The 24,118-nt window shown below is 50.0% G+C and overlaps 1 pseudogene; it reads right to left on the minus strand.

Annotated features, from left to right (window-relative positions):
• Nucleotides 1-1,262: 1,262 nt before the first annotated feature.
• On the minus strand, nt 1,263-10,185 carry LOC124689513 (annotated as a pseudogene).
• Between the last annotated feature and the right edge of the window lie 13,933 nt (nt 10,186-24,118).

Below are 24,118 nucleotides of genomic sequence, written 5' to 3' on the forward strand. Positions count from 1 at the left end.
AGTTTTACTGATGAACAGTTCAAAGAACTTTTGCCGATAATGTTTGGGAATAAAATATATATTGCGTTATTGCTTGACCAAATTCATCATTTTGATTTACGAGTGAACATAACAGTTAAAAATCATTGTACTAGCCACTTGACTTGTTATTCCATTGGATATTCTGATGATTAAAGTGGCAACAAATATATACCAGTGCTTAATTGCCTCAATGCTGACACTTCCTATTTTTTTTCTCTGAAACAGCAATGCAGCGTGAAGAGCAAGGACAAGACGACACTTTTGGATGGTCTGTGACAAGAGCGGATCAATGAAGAGGTGAGAGCTGAATTTCCTAGTAGCAGTTCTCTTACTGTGAAACCGGTATAGTCGATTAATTAGGATGATGTGTAACTCCTATCCCATCGTAGCAGTATTGTTACTATGTTAGCGACCAGTATCTTTGTTGCCTCCTTTAGAAGATCTATATGGTGTTGCAGTCCGTTGTGGAATCTGGAGAAGTGTCTTGTTGTTCACCATTGCAGAGTTGGTTCCAATTAGTGCGTCTTCTTCTCCACAATCCCACTGGGTGGAAACAGTTTGGGTAGATACTTCGGTTTTTTCGCTGCAGATTAATCTGCATAGGCTGAATTGGTAGGAACATAGTTTATAACTCTGAAGGAAAATAGTTCTGAGAGCATGCTTGCAATCCAAGTTCACCAACTGCGAAGAGTAGAGAACGTAAGTTAAGCTAGCGCACTAAGAACAGAAAACAGAAGTCTAAGGGCGTTACTCGTGGGTTCTTCCCCTTACCACCGAGCCTTGCCGTCCGTGAACAGCATGCGTGCAAATGCCAAGCTCCAGACGAACGGCCGGACGCGGTTCGGTCCCGTTGTCATATACTAGTACCTTGAGCAGCCGTGCATAGAGACTCAGAGTGTTAGGGTATTGTATCAGTCTCCACGCTTAGCGCCTGGTTGAAGAGGCGCATATCTTGGAAGCCAGTGCCACCATAGTCCTTGGATGCTATGCACCCATGAGCCAAAAAATAGCGTCCGATTACATTCCTTCTTTCTTATACCACGAGAGAGAAATATCTCTCAAATAATTTCCTTTTTTTCAAAATTACTCAGATAAATCAATTGATCACCTTTTGTCTGTACAACATAGATGGATCCTTCCATGGCAGAGGATCGCAGCAGAGTTTCCGAAGCTAATGGACTAGTGTAGTCTACTATCTATTCTGCGACGTATGTTTGATTGTTCGATCGATCTTCATTCGTTCACTTGAAGAGGGTCGTCGTCGTCATCGTCGACTGCGTGAACGTCTCCAGCCGCGGCTCTGTCAGGTCCACCTCCTCCGGCTCCGGGGACCGCCAGCTCCGACCCATCGTCGTCACGGGCATGCCGACGTTACCCGCAACCTCTCCCGACATGACAACGCTACCACCGTTCCCTCTGTGCCAGTGATCGCGGTCACCGTCCTGCCACCGTTCTAGCGACACCGAGCATTCCCGCGGCCTCTCGGCAGCATGGAAGCCTGCGGCGGGCAGGTGGTGGCGGCGGCGCTTATCTGCGGCGTGAGGCGCAATGGTGGAGAGGATCTGGACAACCTCGGTCATGGTGGGCCTGGCCTCCGGGTCCCACTGCAGGCACTCCCTGGCCAGGTGCGCCATGATCTGCATCTCCTCCGGCGGGAACCCGCCCTCCTTCAGCGCCGGGTCCGGCAGCTCCGCCACCACCAGCCTGCTGTCACGCAGCCGCGACGTCGCCCACATCACCAGGCTCTCGTCACCGCCTGCGCCCCTCCTGTGCACCGGCTGCCGCCCGGTGATCAGCTCCAGCACCACCACGCCGAAGCTGAACACGTCCGACTTGAGCGACGCCTTGCCCACGATGGCGTACTCAGGCGCGAAGTACCCGAACGTGCCCAGCATCCGCGCCGGTGAGCTCGAGCAGCTCGTTACGCCGTCGTTCATCAGGCACTTGGCCATGCCGAGATCAGTGATCTGCGCGCACCGAAATGTATAAGTATCTATCGATCATCTCTCCAGAACCTTGAACAGAAATTTCACTGACAAGTTATGAATGATAATCAAACCAAACCAGACCTTGGCTCTGAACTTGTCGTCGAGGAGGATGTTGGTGGATTTGATGTCGCGGTGGAGGATGCGAGGCGCCGCCGCCTCGTGGAGGTACTCGAGGCCCCTCGCGGCGCCGAGCGCCACGCCAACACGCGTCGGCCAGTCCATGGGCTTCCTCCCTTGGCTCTTGAGGTCCAGGCACTCCCTTAGGTTGCCGTTGGGCATGCACTCGAACACAAGCAGCCTCTCCAGCTGCCGGCCCTGCCGCTCCGAGCAGTACCCCAGCAGTGGCACCACGTGGCAGTGGTTCAGCCGTGACAGCAGCTCGATCTGTTCGTTCATGGAGGAAGAAGATGCAAATGGTCATGGATGCGTACTTCTTCAGAGTTCAGAGAAAGCTAGGTGTCTGATCATGGCGGTAACAGAACATAATTTGCATTTGCGTACCTCGGACAGGAACTCATAGTCTTCATCCGCGCCTCCTAGGGGCCGAAGCTTCTTCACGGCTACGACTTTGCCATCGCTGAGCTGGCCTCGGTACACCTTGCTTGTCCCACCAACACCGATGAGATGTTCGTCCGAAAAATTTCCGGTTGCTTGCTCCAACTCCACATAGGAGAACCGGAGAACGACGCCGGGAAATGGACCTTCTTCGGTCCGGAAAATTTGTGGGCAGCTACACAAAAACCCTGCAGGTGATAGTAAAATGAGTCTCTACTATGTTCTGAAACCCTGCAAGAACCAGGGTGTGTCTCTACTGTGCCCTGAATAAACTTTTGAAGCAATTCAGTCTTGTAAATCTATGACATGCCTTTGATGACACTGAACCCCGGTTTCGGTTTCATTTGGGGAAGTGGAGAAGATCGGTTGCTGACGAGGTTTGATCTGCTGCTCCAGCTTGCGTACTTATCAACAGAGTGCATCCGGGAATGCGGAGAGAGCGCGTCCTTGCGGCGGAAGTAGTACGCTGTGGTGACGATGAAAGCAACAGTGGTGAGTATCACACATACTAGGAGTGTAGCGATGACTGTTTTGCTAGAGAAATGCTTCCTTCCTTCTTCAGAATTTCCTGGAGAGTTGAAGTAGGCAACTTCAGTTAATCAACAGTAACCACAATACGGATTTCCATCCCAGCGTTTTGTATCCAAAGCTTATATGATGCATGTCTGAATCAATAGAAAAGAATGTCATATACCGGATGTGCAGTTACAGGAAGTGAAGCAGCTCGTGTCGTGTAACACAGCGTGTTCTTGTTTTTGAAGGGCCTTGTCAGACTGGCACGAGCAGTTCCATGACCCTGTTCCGCCGTTGTCATCTGCAACGGCAAAGACCGCAGTTCAGGTATCTTGTTGTTTAATGACTTGATAAGTGCTAATAAGGATGAATTGTGATTAATTGCTCATACCTTGTAGGCAATGGCACGAGGAAGAGCAATTGGATGACACGCTGCTATTTGAGTTTGGTTCACCTAGTGGATGAGCGGCGCATACGCAAGTCCAGTTTGTCGCTCCAGGGCCCCCTGTGGTATTATCTGTATGTCAATGTGAAGTTCAGATGTTAAACTCCGTTCCGTCGGCCGTTCCATAACAAATAATGAGTGTTCAGTACTTACCAGATGATGCTCTTTGAATCAGAAGTAGACAGCTGAAGGAGGCAAGGAGAAGCTTCACGTGAAGCTCCATCATCAGCTAATGTGCAGGTAGAGAGTGGAAAAAATATCAAACAGGCCCCATCCAGCTGCAATCTCTGAAAATATGACAGTAAAATTACAACCGATGTTTGAAATCACCACCGCTTATTGACCAAAATGGGAGGAAAAAACATCAATTCGATACATGAGTAGCACTATGAACAAGTACACTTTTGATATTGCTAGACAGTACATTGTTGACTATCTATTAGTACTAGTATCAAATTAGGGATATATATATATATGAGAAAAGCTTTTCTACTTTGTGTCTCCACGGTGGTTGCAATCATCGCTGTTGGTGTTGCTTTGAGATTCCCATTTTTGACCAGTCAACACTTTCCCTCTTTTATTTTCCTTCTTTAGTGAAGATGTTTGAAAATACCTCTTTGGGTTGGCTTGGGCCCCCTACTGCACCGGCCAGGTGATAGGCCTGCTCGTCTACGATGGTGTACTGTTCGAGGTGTTTATAGCTGCACTCCCGTGAGGGCCTTGCATCGGTGCCAATTTTGCCAAAGGTTCGAGACCTTCGTTTCCCGTTTAGCCTCCTTATCATGAATCCCGTTTCTACCGTTTAGGCTGTTGTTTCTACCCATGTTCCCGTTCTGTGGCGAACCGCACTCTCTCACAGTCTCACCTCTCGATTGTAGAGGTGGTCGCCAAGCCGCCGAGATCCAAGGGAAGTCGGCGGAGGAGGTGTTGGATGGGGGGGTGGAGGGCTACGGTGGTGCTGGCGGCCTCCTTCCGATGGCGGATACGCTAAGGGCGGACTTACCCTCGTGGGAGGTTCCCTGAGCTGCGACGCAAGGGAAAATCGGCTCCCATGAGTGGCGGCGCAATGGAGACCTACCATCCGTCGCCCGCCTTCCCTTGACAGGCACATCCAGGTACATCTCATCCAGATCCGGCGTCGGTGCCCTTCCATACCGTCAAGAGGCTAACTCCTCTCGATCCAAATCCCAAACTCCCCTGATTTAGGAAACCACCGAGCCATCCATCGCCCCATTCCTGCTGGGCCAGCTCCGCCCCCAGCCATCCTTTGCCGGCGTGCTCCGCCACCACTCGTCCATCGCCGGCGAGCTCTGCCTCGACCCGTCCCATCCCAGCGCGCTCCTCCCTCCCATGCATCTTGCTTGGCCGGCGGCGCGCTGCCTAGATCCTCACGGTTTTGTTCCTAGGCGCTGGATTGGAGTCCTCCGCTGCTGCCTCGAATCGCTGTTGGAGCAGCTTGGAGACGGTGATAAGCAGGAGTTGGCTCTGCTTTCGCATGACCCAGTGCCACTGACAGTATACACGAGCACATCCCGATGCTTCCACATATGATTCTGTGTGCTACCTGTCCAACAATTAAGAATTTGAGGTTGTATTCTTTGACGCTTTTTGTCCAACGATTGAGAATTCCATGCGCTCATGATTAGAGAAATAGTAAGAACTCATGTGAATTTGACGGGAATGATTTTTGTACCTCAGCTGTTTGTGGTAATGTATGTGAGGAGAAATTGTGATTCCAAGAACAAAATTCGACACTGTTTCATCATTTGTGAATTTAATCCGTGTGCAAATTTTGGTTTAATCTCCATGTCATGTGCTAATTGTGCTTTTGGTTCTAAACTGGGACTGTGTTTTTACCTGTGTCTTGATTGGTTCAGCAGGCAAGACAATGGAGGCTATCAAAGCACAGGGGCAGCAGGGGATTTTGAAGTAAAGGGTGAAGATGGTATACTAGGACATAGCAATACAATGGATGCCACTGACAATGACAAGGCCGTAGAAAGTGACTGGTATACTAGGACGTCCTCCAGTGTAGCTTCTTGTAAGGAATTTCTCTAGAGACATAAGCCCTTTCGGGTAAGCCTGCATCACCTCCTAGTTACTGGTTGACTTGATAATTTTTGACATCTTCTTGTACATCTTGCGTGCTAGTGAAATTCCATCTCAATTTACTCTGTACTTTGAACAGGGCACTGTTAGATATGCACCGAGCACTGTTCATGCCAATGAACATGCTCTTTTCTGTTTACCATAAGGCACCACTCGTTCTGGTGATTAATTAAGCTTTTTTTTCTTGCTCTACTTTCTGATGGAATTTTGCTTTATGTTGAATGGTTGATCTTACTTTCCATTGCTTGCTGTTCCTAAATCTCTTGCCAAAGATCATGTTGGTTTGATTCTTAATAACTGGAATTATATGATCAGCATTCTATCTGTCATTATCCATGTATTTGTGCTGCTAGTTGTATGATTCACTTCTAGAGAGGTTAAATCTAACCACGTTAGAGGCTACTGTTAGTCAATGGGACAACATTAGTTGAGCAGCTAGCATATATGAGTAACACTATTGCAAGATCTGGGCACATGTGCCAGTTTAACAGAAATGAAGTTCAAGCATAGGAAGGTAGGCATTCCGCGGAAGAGAACTCCTTCAATAACAAAGGCACTTTTGCTCTGAGCCGTTAGAACCATTCGAAAGTTACACACGCACCTTTTTTCATAGATGTGTAGCTCCGTATAATAAATTAAATATTCCTATGGCCTTTCATAGTGTATATCAAGTTAGTTGATTTTTGGTCTAGTTGAAATTTGTTTTTTCGTCCATACATGAAAAAAAAAGAAAACTTCTTGTTCCAGGCTATCACTAATTATTTTGGGTGTAAAAGCCCTTATTTTTTGCTCTTTTGTCTGGACACATGGCATTTTTTATGAGTAGGCACCAAAAGATTGTGAGTGGGATCCTTTTCTATTTTCCAATTTGTGTCATGCATGTGAAATGATCAAGTATATGATGCTGAACCTGAATTCTATTGTTCTTTCGTCTTATTGTTTTGATTTTTGGTTGTGGTGGCAAATCAATTCAATGGTCAAGTACAAAAATTAATTGGGTAAGCTTCTTGTGTTGTCTGCCAGGTCAAATGAATACCAAAACTATTCAAAATTGGACTAGAACCATTTGTCTTCTCGCCTAGAACCGTTGATGTATTGGCACGCGCACCTTTCCTTAACAAGCGTGGCACCCTTGATCATGGTCCATAATTTAGTGTAGCAGCACGTGCTTGTAAACTTGATATCAATAGTTCAGAACAATAAGCTGTTCGTGATGATGTTGCCCTTGATCATGGTTCACAACATAGTTCAGAACCATAATTATGGCTATTAGTGCTGAAAAATGGGTAAGAATTAGTGCACAACATTTAATCATGGTTCACACAAACATCTGTTAGTTCATGGGAAAACATTAGTTCTGTCTCCATTTACCCTGCACCTTAAGCATAAGTTGCGTCTCCATTTACCCTGCACCTTAAACAAGGGCACTGTTAGATATGCAGTGAGCACCGTTCATGCAAATGAACAGGCTCTTTTTTGTTTACCGCAAGGCACCGCTTGTTCAGATAATGGCTGAAGCACGAAATCTTATTTTTGAAATAGATTTGAGACCTTTTCTAAGTGGATCCTCATATGTGATACATATGTGTGCGTTATTTTTTTCTAATTTTTTTTGGCATATTTTCTTTTCAACGGTCAAGTATGTGATGATGCTACAGCTGAATGTTTTGCAATAGGGCCATGGACTCTTGTAAAGCAAGCAAGTAGAAAAATTAATTGGGTAAGCTTCTTGTGTTTCTACCAGGTCGAATGAATATATGCTCGAATACCAAAACTATTCAAAATTGAACTAGAACCATTTGTCTTCTTGCCTAGAACCGTTGATGTATTGGCACGCGCACCTTTCCTTAACAAGCGTGGCACCCTTTTTGATCTTTTATTTGCATGTGGTAATCTGATAAAAGGGGACTCTTGTGGAGGAAGTACCAAAATTTAAAAAGAAAATCTATGGGCACAAGCACCTTTCCTAAACACGCGCGGCTCCCTTTTTATAGGTGCATTCCAGTTGAACTAATTTCAATTCCAGTAATTTGTATGCATGAATACATGCCATTTGATAATTGCCATTACTAGTCAAACATGAAAAAAAATTAGTGACCGATTTTACAAATTTACTCCCTTGTTTGCTGCTGCTACCAATTTTTAAAGTAAGTCTTTTTATGTGTCATGTTTACACTTGTATCCTGAGTACAGCTGTCGGATTTTGTTGGTTGATGTCAGATTATGTGCCTTGATTCTAATCTTGAACAGTTATGTGAAAAATCATGAAGAATTCTTTACCCGCTAGTAGCATTTTGATAAGTGGAATGAACCAATATAAACATCTGGCACTTTTGATTTGCGTGGTTCGAACCTTTTGGTACTTGCAGACGCACCTTTTATGTGCAAGCATGGCTCTTTTATGATACTCCCTCCGATTCATATTAATTGACTTCAATATGGATGTATCTAGAACTAAACTATGTCTAGATACATCCATATTCGAGTCAATTAATATGAATCGGAGGGAGTATGTAATTTCGTAGTTTTCAAGATATATAAAAAAATATCTATCGTTTTTGAAGACATAAAAAAGGTCTGTATAATTTTTGGATTTGTAGTTATCTTTCTTCAGTGTAAATCTGTTCAGCCATTGAGGGATTAAGGGAGGAGCTGGTAGTCACTGATTAGATGGTAAGTTGGTAACAGGAGATAACTAGGGAGAGGAGAGAGAATCGGACATGCATGGCAATTGCAGTACTAGTTTTCTCTCACATGCAGGGTGCAGAATTCCTCCAAGGTAAAGGACACGAGCATGTGAACATGAGCAGGAAATGGGATGCAAGAGCTGCAGCCTTATTCTGGAAAACCTGCACTGCGGCTTGTGAGCTCTGCCGCCCTACCACTTGAAGTCCTCGCCATAACTCGCGTGCAGCGTGGCTGCTCAACACATCTGTTGTTTATGGATAACTTGCTCTCGAGGCCATGCGAGACAAATATTGTATATTGCACTGTGGTGAGAGTATAATTACAGTGTTTCGATGAGAAAGCAGAGCATTGTTTTGTCTAATTTTCATTGTCTAGCTTTGGAATTTTTCTTTGCTTTGGCTTGTTAACAATTCTTCAATTTTGTTGATGGAATAACACAAAAAAGTAATTTTTGCACCCAGCTCCTGGGCAGCGAGGCATATTATTTGTAATCATCCTTGCATTATGATAATATTTTTCTAATTAAGAAAATATTATTCCGTCTGTTGATAATCTTTTTTCTACTTTTTTACCAGTAGAAAAGCTCTCCAAGGAAACGACAAACAATAAGGCCTGCAGCGAAAAGCTCCCTGATTTTGTCGATACGGGTAGAAAATAAAGAAATAGTTTAATTGCGGGATTGAGTACAGGTTGGTTTGTTGCTGTAATGGAGCATTCAATCGGATTTCCCATGACGGCACTCTAAAAAGATTATTTGATTTATTTGGACATGTTGTACTAATCATTCTAGTTTTTATTTGGTTGTGACACTGTGACCATGGTGATTTAGCTCATAAGTCAGCAATAGGCTCAGTGTCCGTCAGGTTCCATCCGTTTAGAGGAAATTTTGAGGGTTTTTTATGTGTTTTAAATCCATAGCAAGTGTAGAAAATAACCCCCGCAACCGAACAAGGCATCAATGGTAAATGGATTGGTGGGGGTTATTTTTCAAAAACGAGGCACTAAATGAGAAGTTCCCGTTACGGTTATGAGAGAGAAGAAGAGGTCCGGCACGAGGATGGAACCTAACATAAATTAGCTCGAACCCATCACGTGATTCGAAAAAGGTGGTCACATGTCTCGAAAGAGGTGGTCACATGTCTCAAAAGGTGTGAAAAGCTGAATCCTATAGGCTAGAGTAGGCTAGTGCTAGGTTGCCCAAAATGATACATGTGTAAGAGGAAAGGTGCCGGTCCCCCTTGCTATTTTGGATTATGTGTGTGTAGAAACCAAACAAAGTGGATCCTTTTAGGTAAAAAAGTGCGGATCTCAATGCGAATGAGTGGTTCCGATTACACCCTCCACTACTTACAAACATAGCAAATCCACTCTCTCTCTATATATATATATATATATATATATATATATATATATATACCAAGGAGAATAGATAAAACAAAGTCAAGTACAGATAACCACAAACACATTCAGTTCATCATGAACAAGTATAAACTAGGAGGAGAAATGGGCACCACAGAAAGTATACTTACAGCTAATTAATTGCTATATAGATCTACGAAGCTTGCTGAACCAATGACACTGACATGATCTCTCTGAGAGTTTGCAGGTAGAAATCCGCCAAAAGAGCAACAAGACTATAGAAGGACTAACTAATGAAATGCTTCATGCAGTATCCTCATCTGAGAGTAGAACCAAATAGAGCTAGTGTTCTAACTTCTAAATACTGATTAACAAAGGGGTCAGCTTATATGCAGGGAAGAAAACCCGAGCAATGAAGGGACAGGAAGCTATCAACTTCAGCAACAACAACAAAAACAAGAAGTCATCTAAATGCACTGCACTTCCATCACTGTAATCATAAACTCACTTCAGGACCAGCACAAAGAAGATAAGGGACATCTCAACCTACAGCACTACTGCAGTAGGAAAGGCAAGTAAATAAGCCTAAAACGACTAGACCAGGAGCCACCTGTTTCCAATTACAAAGGGACTGGATTTTTTTTCGAAATGGGGAGTATGAACAAAGGGACTGGATTGCATGTGCTTAGTTAGGTGTGATATTGGATGGAGATTTTAGAAGTTGAAAGGACAACTGACCTGAGACAAGGGATGTTACGGACGCTTAGTTTGGCGGTGGTCGCAGATTTCAAGCTTGGCAAGGCTTCTAGAATCCACGCTGTGCAAGAACATAGTTGCACCGAATTGTGAGTTTATGCACACAGAGTATGGCCAGGTTCCAACTTATCTTCTACTATGAAACACAATGTTCTCAAGTATCCGCTGAAGAAGACAAAATCAGGGCCTTCATTCGTACCAAGTTTTTACAGGAAAATGATCACAGCAGGACATGTTTCTCTGGTATCAATAGCAACTTAGCACCGCAATTCTCAAAGTTATAACGAGTGGCACTACTTTTGTAATGAACACAACTTTGGCCATTGGATTCTGTCGGCAAAGGACTATACAGGAACTTCTTGAAGAGGCCAAAACTTTTATTTTCAGTTCAATGTATTGCTTACTCTGATGGTTACACCTCAACTCTAGCATCATGCTCAAGGACGTGCCTTCTGCAACCACCACTGCTTAAACTATTCCATCCATGTTGGTAGTAGTGGGCAGCAGCTTTGCTTGCGTTTTTTAAATTTCATTTGGTGGTTCCGTGTGCTCCATCCAAATACTAATGATTACGTTGCCAAAATGGTTGCGATATACACATCGATGGCATTGTACGTAGATTCTATACTGTATAAATAATAACAGTAAGATTTGTAATGGACTAAGCTAATTAACATTTTTCTTGAGTATGTTAGTTGTTGACCAGCAATCGAGAGCCAGGTTTATCTTTCCCCTTTTAGAACCACTGAGAAAACAAGGCATACTACCAATCAGTAGTGTGGGCCTGTTCTTCAGCTAAACAGATCCCACATGACTGTTGAAATATTTCTCGATGCCGACACCGCGCGAAAACAAAAAATGAAAATCCGATTGATGATTGCATCCGTGACGGCTAAGCTGGGTAGGACAAGGTGAAGAATGCTGAAAAGGAAAGAAAGGATAGGGTTTTAAAAAACTGCTGGTCAGTGCTACTGCTACCTGATAGGCATCACTGGGTTTCAGGCCGGGCACCTTAGAGCATCTCCAGCCGCATTCCCCAAAAACGGACCCAAAGGTATTTGGAGCGCACCAGACAAAATTTTGTTTCCAGCCACGCGCTACAAAGGCCCTTTCGTCCGGCGCGGTCCAAACGGTGTTCGGCGTCCTGAGCCCGTCCCCGCTCCACAGGGGATGCTCCGGGCATGCCGGACACAACGAAATGCGAGGCAGAGAGTGGCGGGACCGACGCGTCAGCGACTCACGAACGAAGTGTCGCGGCTTTGCCTTAATAGCGACGGAGGGGCAGACGAGACGTCTCGTCGGCGCTGCGCAGCCTCCACGTGTCGCCGGCGTTCGCACGCCACAACGCGTTCCCGCGCTTTCTTCCCGCCGCTACTAGCCTCTTCCCGCCTCTTCTGACGATGCCGGTGTCTATAAAAGGCCTCCCCGCTCAATGGGGGCCACCACAGCCGCCGGCACCCCTTTCTCCGCCGCAAGCACAGCCGTCGTCGGATAAACACCAGCTGCGCAATGATGAACCGCCCCGACGCTGGCCAGTTCCCTCCACCACCGTCTCTACCACTACCTCCACCACCTCCAACACCGCAGTTCGACATCGACCCGGAAGCTGCGGAGAATGAAGCGTGGGAGGAGGCGGCGCTGGCGGAGACCATAGCGGTGTTCGACGCCGCCACGGCGGAAGAGGCGCGGCGGCACCGGGCGGAGGAGATGGGCGAGCGGTGGCGTGCGGAGCGGCAACGTCTGCACATGGAGCGGGATCTCCAGTACCGTGAACGGCGGGAGGCGATCGAGCAGTGGCGGCGGGAGGCGGCGCAGGAGCATCAGCAACGGGAGGCGGCCTGGGGGCGCAGGCGGATGCGTTGGCGGCAGAGGCGAGTGCGTTGGCGGCGGCTGTGGCGACGCAAATGGAGGACGAGGAGGACGACGACAGGCGGAGGCAGCAGAGGAGGAGGACGATGACGACTTCGACTAGTCCGACAACGACGGGCCGCACCCGGACGAGACGATGGATCAGCAACGAGCGCTCGTCGAGTCCTTCGAGTCGCAGAAGAAGCTGCAGGAGGATGCCCATGCCCGCGAAGATGGGCAGATTCGCTGCACCGTTGAACGCACCGTCGGCCGGCCAGTAGACTAGGGTAGATAAAATCTAACCGTTTTCGCTCAAACTTGTAAAATATAAACAAATTTGAATGAAAACCTTTATTTCCGTGCACTTTTGTTTATTTGGGGGTGCGGTTCGGAAGCGACGTCCTCCAAACGCGGCACAAGAAAACGCGTTTCCAAAAACTTGATCCGACGCTGTTTGGGGACGATTTGGGGGACGCGGCTCCTAATCTTCAGACCACCAGGAGCAGAGTTTCCAGGCCTGCTACTGCACGCAGACCCCCATGAGGCCATCTGGTACGAACGGAGCTCCGATCGCCGACAGACCGGCATGGGATCCTCGGGTGAATTTGGGTGCAATGCATCTCATTTCCCTTTCTTTTCCCTCCTTTTGTAACTACTGTAATAGACTAATGATGGCTAGAGCGACTGTTATCGGAGGCTAGAGGTGATATTAAACTAATGGTGCTCCTGACAGCAGGTAATACTGTAATAGTAACAGATAGCACGAGCAAAGGTGGAAACTGTCAGAAGAATCCTATGTTTCTCTGCAGCACCTTGGGTCCATGTGGTCGATTCCGAAGACAACAGGAGCTGGATTGCATCGGAGGCGGAGAATTCCCCAATCGACCCAACCAAGAAATTGTTACTAATACTACTCCAGTATCTTTGGTAATGTGGGCAGGCCACCTTGGAGGAAGTAAATTACCGTTCCCCAGGTAGGTGGGCTGGCAGGAAGGTCAAGACGAAGAAGAAAAAGCTACCACCACCACCGTCTTTTCTTCCTCGGAGGGAGAAAACAAGTGGGCGGGGAGGGGGAGGAGGAATCATTCTGCAATGCGCAGTGTGGGCGGGCAGGAGGGAGGAGGCCAAGGTAGCTTGGATAGTACTCGAGTCAGATGGCATCTTCCCGTCAGTCAGACTCCCATGTTGGCATGTTGGGACCTTATCAGGGGCGGCCTCTTTTCTTTTAAAGTCTATGTAGTAGGAGTGGAAACAGAGAGGGCAGTGGGGCGATCTTTCTTCTTGCCCGAATGCAGACTAACCAAATCAGGAAACGGGAATTCAGCTTGTACATTCAGAAATTCGCAAGTGAGGCAGCGGGGCGGAGGTGGTCGGGGGCGAAGCGGCGGCGACGGACGAACGGGGAACAAGCAAATCGAGTGCACGAGACGACAGGCAGGCAATGCAGCCATCGGACGACGGAAACGTTGAGGAGAGCAGCAGACATTGTAATCGGCGGCACAAAGAAATAGCTAGAGAGGTGAGAAGAGGAAGATACCTCTCACCAGTTCAGCTCAGCTTCTTCCATGGCGCTCCTCCTCCTTCTCCATTTCCAGCTCCGCCCGTGTGCGTTGATCCGGAGAGGGAGAGAGCAGAGATTGGGGCCGGCGGTGTGGGGGTGGGGAGGAGCGTTTCCCGTTTGGGTTTGGAGGCTAGTGAATGGCACTGTAGACAGACGACGCCGAGCGGAGCCCGTTGGTGAGGTCAGGCCATTAAATTAGTAGAGAGCAGGGAGGATGAGGGAGCGTGATGCTACCACCGAGTCAAGTCCACTGCAGCTTGAGGAAATTGCACATAACACCATATGTTGGGGCATGTTTTGCACAAAACCACAACCATGTCTTGTTTTTGCACAGAACACCATATTTTGTTGTAATTGTTGCACAGAACACTAAACATGGATATTAGATCGTTTGACACACAATTAGGCCCATGGGTTGGTTATATGCTGCCCGCGGACAGCAACGTATGCGCACGTCCTCTCGGAAAATCCTCGAGCCCGCCGATTAGTGGCCGAGGGAGGTGAGGAGACGCGGGCCCACGCGCACGTACAAATGCCAGCTGGTCTTAATAAATGAAGATCGCGTTCCAATCACTTGTCTTCCCCACGCACACACGCTAGATGATCTTAATAACCAGGCCTCTACCAGTGTCGGCCATCCTGTTGCGTGGCTCCACGTGCCGCCCGAAGATCCTCCGCAGCCAAGCCCACCTCCCGCTTGATCTGCAACGGGATCCGGTGTACACCTTCGACTCCCTGATGTGGAGCCGGTGGTTTGAGGCCGAGCACGACAATCGGCGGTAGATGATCGAGGCACACCTCGAGGGCCTCGACGACGATGATGTCGACAACAAGGCCTAGGAGGCGTACCAACCGCTGCCACCGCCGCCTGTGAAGGAGGACGAGTACGTGCCAACGAAAGACGAGTGTTAGGGTACACCTTCCCTACGCCGCGCCATGGACACCCTGAGGAGCGCGCCCGATGGATTGGCCTCGACCATTTTGCCCCTGGACTAGGGGCAGGCCCTAGTATTGAGAATGAAAAGGTGGATTCGTTCCAGAGGAGGGAGGCGAGGACGATGTCAGAGACCGAGATGGTGGCGGCGGGATCAAACAGTAGGAAGAGTTATGCGGCAGGCCCATCAGGGTCCACGCCGGAGTGCACGTATGTATTGTCAATGGGCTTATGGGACTAAGGGCATCCCTAATGGGGCGACGCATTTCGGACGCCTAAATTGTCCGCGTGTGTCCGTTTGCGTCGCCTCGCCGGGCCGTTGCTTCCTTCCTTGCAACGCGTATAATGAAGAGGTATGCGATTGCTCTTCCACGGCGGTTCGGCGATCCATTCCGGCAGTTGATGCGTCGATCGGCGCGGTTGCCACTCCGGCAGTTGCCCTCCCAGGCAGTTGCTCTGCTTTAATTCGTGCCGGCTCGAGCCAAGGTCGCAGCTAGGCGGCCCGTGGGGGAAGCGAGCGAACGCTCGGCGCGACCGCGCAGCGTCCGCGGATACGCAAACGTGTCGCATATTTGCGCCGCGTTCGCGTCTCCGCGGGCCCGGACACGATGCATCGCCCCGCTGGAGCAGGGTGCAGGCGCATTTCCGGTCTGCGCGGACTCAAACGGACGCCCCGTTGGAGATGACCTAATTATGTATCAAACGACGTAAGGACCCTACTTAGTGTTTTGTGCAATAATTACAACAAAATATGGTGTTCTGTGCAAAAACAAGTCATGATTGTGGTTCCTTGCAAAACATGCCCCAACATATGATGTTATGTGCAATTTCCTCCTGCAGCTTCTGTCTGTCCTCACGCACGACACCGCCCGCAAAATCAATCCATCGCACACACAATCATAGTAGTCACGCGCCAGATCTATGCGCTCCCTACGTACGCACCGCACCGCACCGCTTGCATTTGCAGCACACCCGCCCCGGTCCCAAGACCAAACGCACCGTCCGGATTCGGAAATTCTTGCCAAGCACGGGGCAGCAGCAACCGGGCACACAGCACCATGGTCGAAAACGACCGTGCGTCCGCTTGCATCTAGGGATGTCCCCAACGGTTGAGGCATAATCTTTTTTTATTAAAAACCCATAAATTATATAATTGTAAAAATACATCAATAAGCTAAATAATAACGGGCAGCAAGGCCTGCTAAAACTTAGCTACGAACTAGTGTTTTGTCATCGCTGACGAGGTCGATGAACTCCGGCATTCGCCATGGTAGCTGATACGTCGACGGTGGAGGAGGAAGGGCGGCCTGCGGTGACTGCTGCCAGACCGTTGACGGAGCAGGATCCGAGGCCATCGAAGGAGCAGCAAACGGCACGCGCATTTGGGTACGTGTCGGCGTGGCCGGAGGAGTCAACATCGCCGAGGTATCTCGCTCAGCAGCGCGGGTCGAACTTCCGCGCCCGAACGAGATCTAGTTGTAGGAGTTGAGCGCGTACGCCGGATCTTCTCGTAGGTCGGCCGGCAAGATGGCTCGACGGCACACCTCGTCACGGCGCTCTCGGCCATCGCGTGGCACGGGAGGGACCGACACGCACCTGGAGTTGAGGTACTAGCCTCCTCCCGGTAGCACCGGCCGGTTCTCCTCCCAGAGGAGGCGCGCGAATTCGATGCGAATGTACCGCCCTACCCGCGGTTTCTTGTTGGATTGTGAGCCGCTTGCCTCGTGGTCGTTCTTCGTCTTGCGGTACGTCCAACCCTTTCCCATGGTGTCAGTCGGGTGGTTATGAAATGCTCTGGCAATGGCATGATCGAGAAAATGGGCACCGCCAACGGACTTTAAAAAGGCTCGGACGCCACCTCGCCTTCAATGCTCCGCCATTAAAGCCGATGCGACTCTGTCCACCAGCGCACGTGGTGGAAGGCGAGGCGCTCCATTAACGCGGCGCAGAAAAGCTGCAACGCGCCACCCGTAAGTTATGCCGCGCTGAAGATGAAGTATCTCTATCGTTGCCAAACGGACCCATGCAAGAAGCGAGCGAATGACCGCGCTGTCCACGCAGACGTAAACGTGCCGCATAATTGGGCCGCGTTCGCGTATAGACGGACGGGTCGGACACTATGCGTCGGGCTGCTGGGCTCGGGTACATACGCATTTTTCGACTACACGGTCGCATATCTGCGTCTGTTTGCGTCGCCTCGTTGGAGATGCCCTAATGTTTGTTAGGTTGCACTCATTCATGCCTCTTCCGGGTCGCTTGCGCGGGTGACCTCGGGGAGATCTTATCCTCCCCAAAAAAGCCCTAGCTTGGGCATCTGTTGGCCGGCGCCAACGCAGGTGGTGGTGGTGGTGCGCCAGCCGCCGAAGGCGGTAGGTGAGGATGGCTCACCCCTACTCCATCCCTTCGCGCGGACAGGTGGTCTCGGTAGGTCGACGCGACAGTTGTTATGGCGTGGCGGTGGAGCAGCGAGCCATGGCGGAGGTGCAACACAACTGTGACTATCTCGCTTCGACCAGGCCGGAGGACCGCGGCAGCTGCGACCAGATGCAGCTGCCTTGCAGTGGTCGGTCGACCCTTTGCCCGGATCTCGGCCGTAGCGTTGCTCCTCGTGTTGCTCGTGGGCATCGTATCCAGGGTCGTCCTTGATCTGCCAACAAAGTTTTGGTGGGTCTAGCAGCCGGTGGAAGCCGGTATTGTTCCGGTGGGGTCTAGCTTCGAATAAAGGTGGCCTGGCCCTGCTGCGCTTCAAACACCATGGTCGTCGATCTGCTTCAAGTCGGCTTCCTCGATCTGGCCGCAAATGAGTTCCATTCTTCCGCTCGGAGGTTTCCAAAGTTTGGCGTAGTATGTTAATGGTTATCTAGGCGGAATCGATGCAGTCGTGCCTGTCCTTACCTTCTGCCAGAACGGCGTCATTGGAATAAGGCGTGAAGCTTCGCCTTCTTGCCGGTAACATGGTGCATGTCTTAATATATATTTCCATGGGTGGAGAAATCCAATGGAGCTTTGATTGGAGGATGGCATAGGCAGAGAGGGTCATGTTTGTGATGAGGATACTGCAGCACAGGTTCGCTCTATGTGTTGGGTGTTTGGCGACTTGCAGCAATAACATTGGCAAATGGGGGTACCAGCACACGTGGATTCCACTCTTGGTGGTGCTCCTCAAGTACCGAACCATGATTTTTAGGGTGAAAACTTAAGGTCTGACCTTTAATTGTTGTGCATGGCAATGGTCTTGCCGAAGACATATTTTTTGGAAACTCGAGTTTTCTCCAGGGTGAAACCCTAAGATTTTTGATGAGGCGACGACAATAGTTGTGCATTGTTCCCTTCTTGGAGGCGTTCCTCGAGTACCGAGCCATGATTTTCAGGGTGAAAACCTAGGGTCTGACCTTCATTGGTTGTGCATGGCAGTGGTCTTGATGAAGAAATATTTTTGGAAACTCGAGTTTTCTCCTAGGTGAAAACCCAATATCTTCGATCGGGTGACGATAACAGTTGTGCATTGTTTTCTTCTTGAAAGCGTTGCTTTTTGGAGAATCTAGTTTGTAGTCTGGATGTTGTTTTCGGTGGTGGTTAGAGTTTTGATTGTTGCAAGTGGTTCACATCACCGTGATGGTGTCATTGTTTTCTTTTTCTCTATGTTTTTCTTTTCTTGTTGGTTGTGTACATGACCGGGCAAACCCTGGCCAGCCTGATCGAGTACGGCTTGGCCATCCAACATACTAGTCTTCATGTTCCAACTGCATCAGTGTAAGTAGGGTGATTGTCAACGGGACCTCCAGAAGAATGGCCCGAAGGCCTTGGGGAATGGCAGCATGCCCTTAGTAGGCTGGAAGATCTAAAATGCATGTCACTTCTGCAAACGTGATATGATAGGACGGGCGGTGAGAGTGAGAGTGAGAGTGAATGGTGAGGGGATTTACGGCTCGTGTTCCCAAAGGGACGCGACATCCCCCTCTCCTTCCCCATGTGTGCAGCCAAGGCGACGCATGGCGCTCCAACGGGCCAGTTCCACAAAAATTACCAATTCAACATTTCACCCAGAGGCAAGCCCGTGTGTGCTTTAAAAACCGCGTTGGCCACATCGTCAAGGGAGCCTAGGTAATCGAACTTCATCTCCCCGAGGCTTGGCTAGAGATTGTGCGGGCTATCAAACAGGGCGTGTTTGGTAGCCTGCAGCAGTTTCCTGCACCACTGGCGCAGTGGTAAGAAGGCCACTGCGCGTCGCAGACGGGCCATGGGCCATAAAAGCCACGTTGTTTGGTGGCCTACAAAAAGTTTTTTTGGCCACGTGGAGATTTGGGCTCTGCCCGTTTGGTATGTCGGTTTTTAGGCCTAGTAGCAACCCAGAACGGCGCCCATGTTATTTGGTTGCAACCCATAATCTGCTTTTGTTTACCTCTTCCCTTCAGTGGTGAGGTTACCAGCGTCAACATCAGAAGCAAGAACACAATCACAGTTCAGACAAACTTAGCACTGATCATAGACGACACAAGTAGATGACACAACATTGTTCAAACACGGTCATAGTTCAGAACACAGCAGAGACGATCATAGTTCAACACACGACACGAACATCAACTAGACACAGACATGGTAGCAGCAACACAGAACCAGGTAAGCTTCAGACATGATTTTCGAAGACGACACACCTAGTGGCATCGCCATGGTAATGACACCTGGTCATCACCTCAATGCAGGTGTGATCGAAGATGACCACACTATACTCGAAGGAGGACACCTTCTTGAAGATGAAAAACTACCCTACCTGCAGGTGATGAGCAACGGCGAAGCCCGCCCACCCCTAGTCGATGTATGCGCCATCGCCTTCTCTCACCGTAGTCATCCTCCAATTGCGGCCAGTGTTGGTGGTGACGATGATGTTCAAAGAGATTTCTCCGAACCACCTGACGAAATCTTGAGGGATCCGGAGTCGGCTGAAGGTGGGCCTGAAGATGATGCGCATGAACTGGTCTGGCCCTACGTCCAGCTAGAAGTGGCCGACGTTAGCCGCCCTTCGCTTCTTCGAAGGTCCCTCATCGGGGGTCTCAATAGGTGACCCAAGGTTGAACTTCTCAGTCTGCCACAGAAACACATGGCATTAGAGGTCTGCCTGCTCACAAGTATATAGATGAAAACGAGCATTGAAAACATGTGGTGTCTCATACATTGGCTCACTCGGCAGCTCAAGGGACTACCCTCAAACTAAGTCTAGTGTGCAAGTAATCACACACATACGACTAAGTTTGAGGGCAACAACTTGTCTTCCAGTGTGACATTATTCAATCATTGGCCAATGCACTAGACAAACAAAATGAGGCCTCATGCACACATGACTAAGTTTGAGGGCAGCACCTTGCCTTCCGTTGTGCCATAGTTCAGTTATTGGTCATTGTAGAACTGAAGAAGTACAAGCATGGAAAGAAAGGTGGCATAGGCCTCATACAATGAGGACATATGGAGGAGATGTTTGATCAGAACCAATGGCATGGTCATGTTCAGTCAAGCCATAGGTTCTGATCAATCATCTCCTCACACTATGATACTCGGTTACAATCATCGGCCTAGTTTAATCAGAAACAACACAATCTAGAACAAACTAGCGCGACTCATTCCGCACAACAATCTGAACATGCTAAACCCCAGCACAAAAAACCCTTCCCCTCTTTGCATGCACAGTAAAATCCGGCAGTTTCAGCAATCCACAGTCCGATCTAGGAAGGATCTACCGTGATTGGAGATTAGAGTAACAGATCTAAGCAAATCGAGACCGTGAACAGCAAGAACTGGACAAGAACAGCAAGCAATAGCGAGGAACACCTTGCAAACATCAATCCGAACCTTAACCTAATGGAAACCCTAACAGATCTAATGTGCATGTCGTCGCAACTGCCCGAGCATGGCCTGTCCTGGCACAACGAGTAAGAAGGTGAGAAGGAGAGATCGTTACCGCCATTGTTCCGGTCGAGGACGAGCTCGAGGTCCCGGACGAACTCGAGATGCCGATGAAGAGAGCAAGTTGCGGCCGATGTCGCAGTGCTGCTCGCCGACGTCTCCTCCTCCGGTACCAGTGCTCCTCCGTACGGCGGTCTGGCGGATTGGTCGGCGGGAGGGGAACCGCCGAGTGAGAGGAAGAAGAGGGGAGCGGTGAGGCTAATTATGGCGCGTGCTCCCGAAGGGACTCGGCGTTTCCGTCTTCCTTTCCCACACTTGCAGCCTTCTGGGCCGCAATGGGCCTGGCTCCGGAGAAACTGCCACTCCGGGTGTTCCTCCATGACTGTCTCGGGGGTGCTTTAAAACCCGGTTCCTGCAAGAACACGTCGGCCTATAGGCAACCAAACGGATCATTTCAAGACCCAGCCCATGCAAAAAAAAAACGCCTGCAGGCTACCAAACGCGCCCATATAGACCCATGCTAAGGGAATTCGCCACTTCTACACGTTCGGGTGAAGAGACAACGGCTGAATAGTGGTCTCGGTTCCTAGCAACCGAAGAAAACACAGAGAACCAGCTTCAAGCAAACCAATTCTCCACAAATAAAGTTTGAAGCAACCAAAGAGAACACAATGTGCAAGTCAGGTCACATTGTGTTTCAAATAGTTTCAAGCAACCGGAGAAAACACAGGGTCACCCTCAACTATTCCTTCAGTTCCCCCAGATATAAAAAAAATGCAGAAAATAATCAAACGCAAAACTAGTTAACTGGTTAATTCCCTGGCATTCCTAGACCTGGATCAGTGTTCTTCCCTCCCTTGGCAAGTTGGCATACGCATCTGCCATGTGCAGCTGAGTTGACTTAGGGCATCTCCAACCGGGCGACCCATCCCGCGCCCGCGCGTCCGGATGGGTCGAAACGGACAAAACCGCGGCCCAGCGCGCGGACCCATCCCTAAAACGGATGGCCGCGGCGTCCGGGACGACCCAAACCCGGCCCAAATCTTGGACGAGTTTGCGTGGCCGCGGACGCGAAAGGCTGGTCGCTCGCGTCCTCCCTTGTCCGCCCCCGGCCCGCCCGTCTGCCTCCCAAAACAGAAAACACTCCACTGTACTCCCAAAACCTAGAGATGGCCGACGAAGCGACTGCCGCCGCCACCGCCACCGACACCACCGCCGCCATCGAAGAGGAGGCACCCGCGGCCGTTGCCGCTCCTGCCGTGGAGGCGGCTCCCGAACCGGCGGTGGCCGAGCTCCCCCGGACCGCCGACGAAGAAGGCGAAGGCCGAGCTCACCCCGGAGCGAGAGGAAGCTCGAGAGCGAGGAAGAGGGCCGACCGGCGCAGGGCGCCGGACCAACGGAAGAGGAAACCGCTGCCGAGCTGGAGCGGCAGCGGCGGCGGAGCAGCTTCTCCAACTCCGGACGGAGGCGAAGAGCACTCTCCTTCAAGAGCAGCGAGGCCATGCTATTTTACGGCCACCCGGCGCTCGGCCAGCACATGATCATCCCCGGCACCGGCGCGGCCTCGGTGGGGAGCTCGGCCTCCTCCGTGACCCGGCCCCTTCCTCCAAGGTCAACTGCCCCACCGACCGCCCTATTTGGGCACGAAATGGGGGTGCATGGGCGGCGAGCGTACCGATCACGGGATGGGTCACCGGAGGTGGGCGAGTCCATGACGGGGCCGTCACCTTCGTCCATTGACCCGAACCGTGCGCCGGTGAACTCCAAAGGCCCGAAGAACCCGGGAGCAGCTGCGACGTCCGGTGCACGCAACCTGTTCGACGATATGTCGGCCGCGCGCGCGCAGTCACCGTCCGCCGTGCGAGCCCCTCCGTCTTTCGCGCGGACAATGCCGACGACCCTTCCATATCCTTCGACACGACGAGGCTCCCCAGCCACCTCCCATTGACACACAGGCGGGCACAACTGCCTGTCCCGGCAGCATAAACATTGAGGAGGAGCCGTTGTTCGGTGAGGGCCTCACACAAGCCGCAGCTGCACAAGCTCGAGGTCGCCGGGTAAGCAAACGAACCGCCAACTACACGGAGAAGGAGGACAAGGTGCTCGTCGATGGATGGTTGACCATCGGGCAAGATGCGTTGACGGGTGCCGAGCGGAAGGGGTCCGCATTCCGGCGCCGGATCTATGAATACTTCCGTGAACATCGCAAATATGGACAGGAGCCATTTGAGAGCGACCGCAGCGAAATATCGCTCCAAAAGAGGTGGGGAGCAATTCAAACGGAATGCAACAAGTTCCGAGCGGCGTATGAGCACGCGAGGCGGCTCCCCGTTAGTGGCATGGGTGTGAAGGACTTGGTATGATTCATAACCTCAACTTATTCATCCGATGTTTGCACATATGTTTATCGTTGTTGTCTCGCTTTGCTCTAGGTGTGGCGAGCTTTGGAATTCTACAAAGCCAACAATGGAGAGAAGACCTTTGCCTTCCCTCATTGTTGGAAGGAACTCCACGGCACCCCCAAGTTCCGGGAGGGGTACGAGGGCTACATGGCGACCTTGACTGGCAACAATCCCGCCAAAGATGCCACGGTCATTGACCTTGATGGTGGGCAGCCTTGCGGCAGCTCCGCTTCTCGTGCAAGTCGTCCACGCGGCCACAAGGCAACCAAAGCCGACATGAAGCGTGATGCGTCGTCCATGCTATTGTATGGCACTTTGAAGGAGATGCATGCGGACGGAGAGGTGTCCACGGACAAGAGGGATGAGAGGAGGCGCCGGGAGAAAGAAGAGGACAGGAAGAAATTCTTTGATGTCCAGCAGAAGAAGCTTGAGATTGAAGAGGTCAAGGCGAAGACCAAAGCTAAAGAACTTGAGCTCAAAGAGAGAGAACTTGAGCTCATAGCAATGGCAAGGGCCAAAGAGGTGGAGCTGAAGGCGAAGGAAGTTGAGCTCAAACGCCAAGCCGAGGACAACCTCATCATGAACGCCGACTTGACCAACATGAGCGAGGCAAAGAGAGCTTGGTTCGAGAAGAGACGGAAGGAGATCCTCGAGCGCCCAAATTGAGTTAGACAATCTCAATTGTAATTTTTATATTTTTCTCAAACTATGACACATTTTATTTGATTTATCATGGTACATTTGATAATATTGTATGGTATTTGATAATATTTTATATTTACTATATATTATTTTATGTTTACGAGATATTATTATATATCAAAGTGAATCTGTGGCCAGAGGACCTATTTTCCAAAGAAATAGGCCAAATGGCCAAATGGCCAAATGGGTGGCCGCTGCGTTGGGCGCAGCACGCGACCCAAACGGACGCGCGGACGCGGGGCTCCGTCCGCGCGTCCGCTCGGGCACGCAAACGGCCCAAAACGGACGGCCTAGCGCGTCCGTTTGGGTCGCCCGGTTGGAGATGCCCTTAACCCGAGG

The sequence above is a fragment of the Lolium rigidum genome, chromosome 2 (assembly GCF_022539505.1).
Source record: "Lolium rigidum isolate FL_2022 chromosome 2, APGP_CSIRO_Lrig_0.1, whole genome shotgun sequence".
NCBI classification, from domain to species: domain Eukaryota; kingdom Viridiplantae; phylum Streptophyta; class Magnoliopsida; order Poales; family Poaceae; genus Lolium; species Lolium rigidum.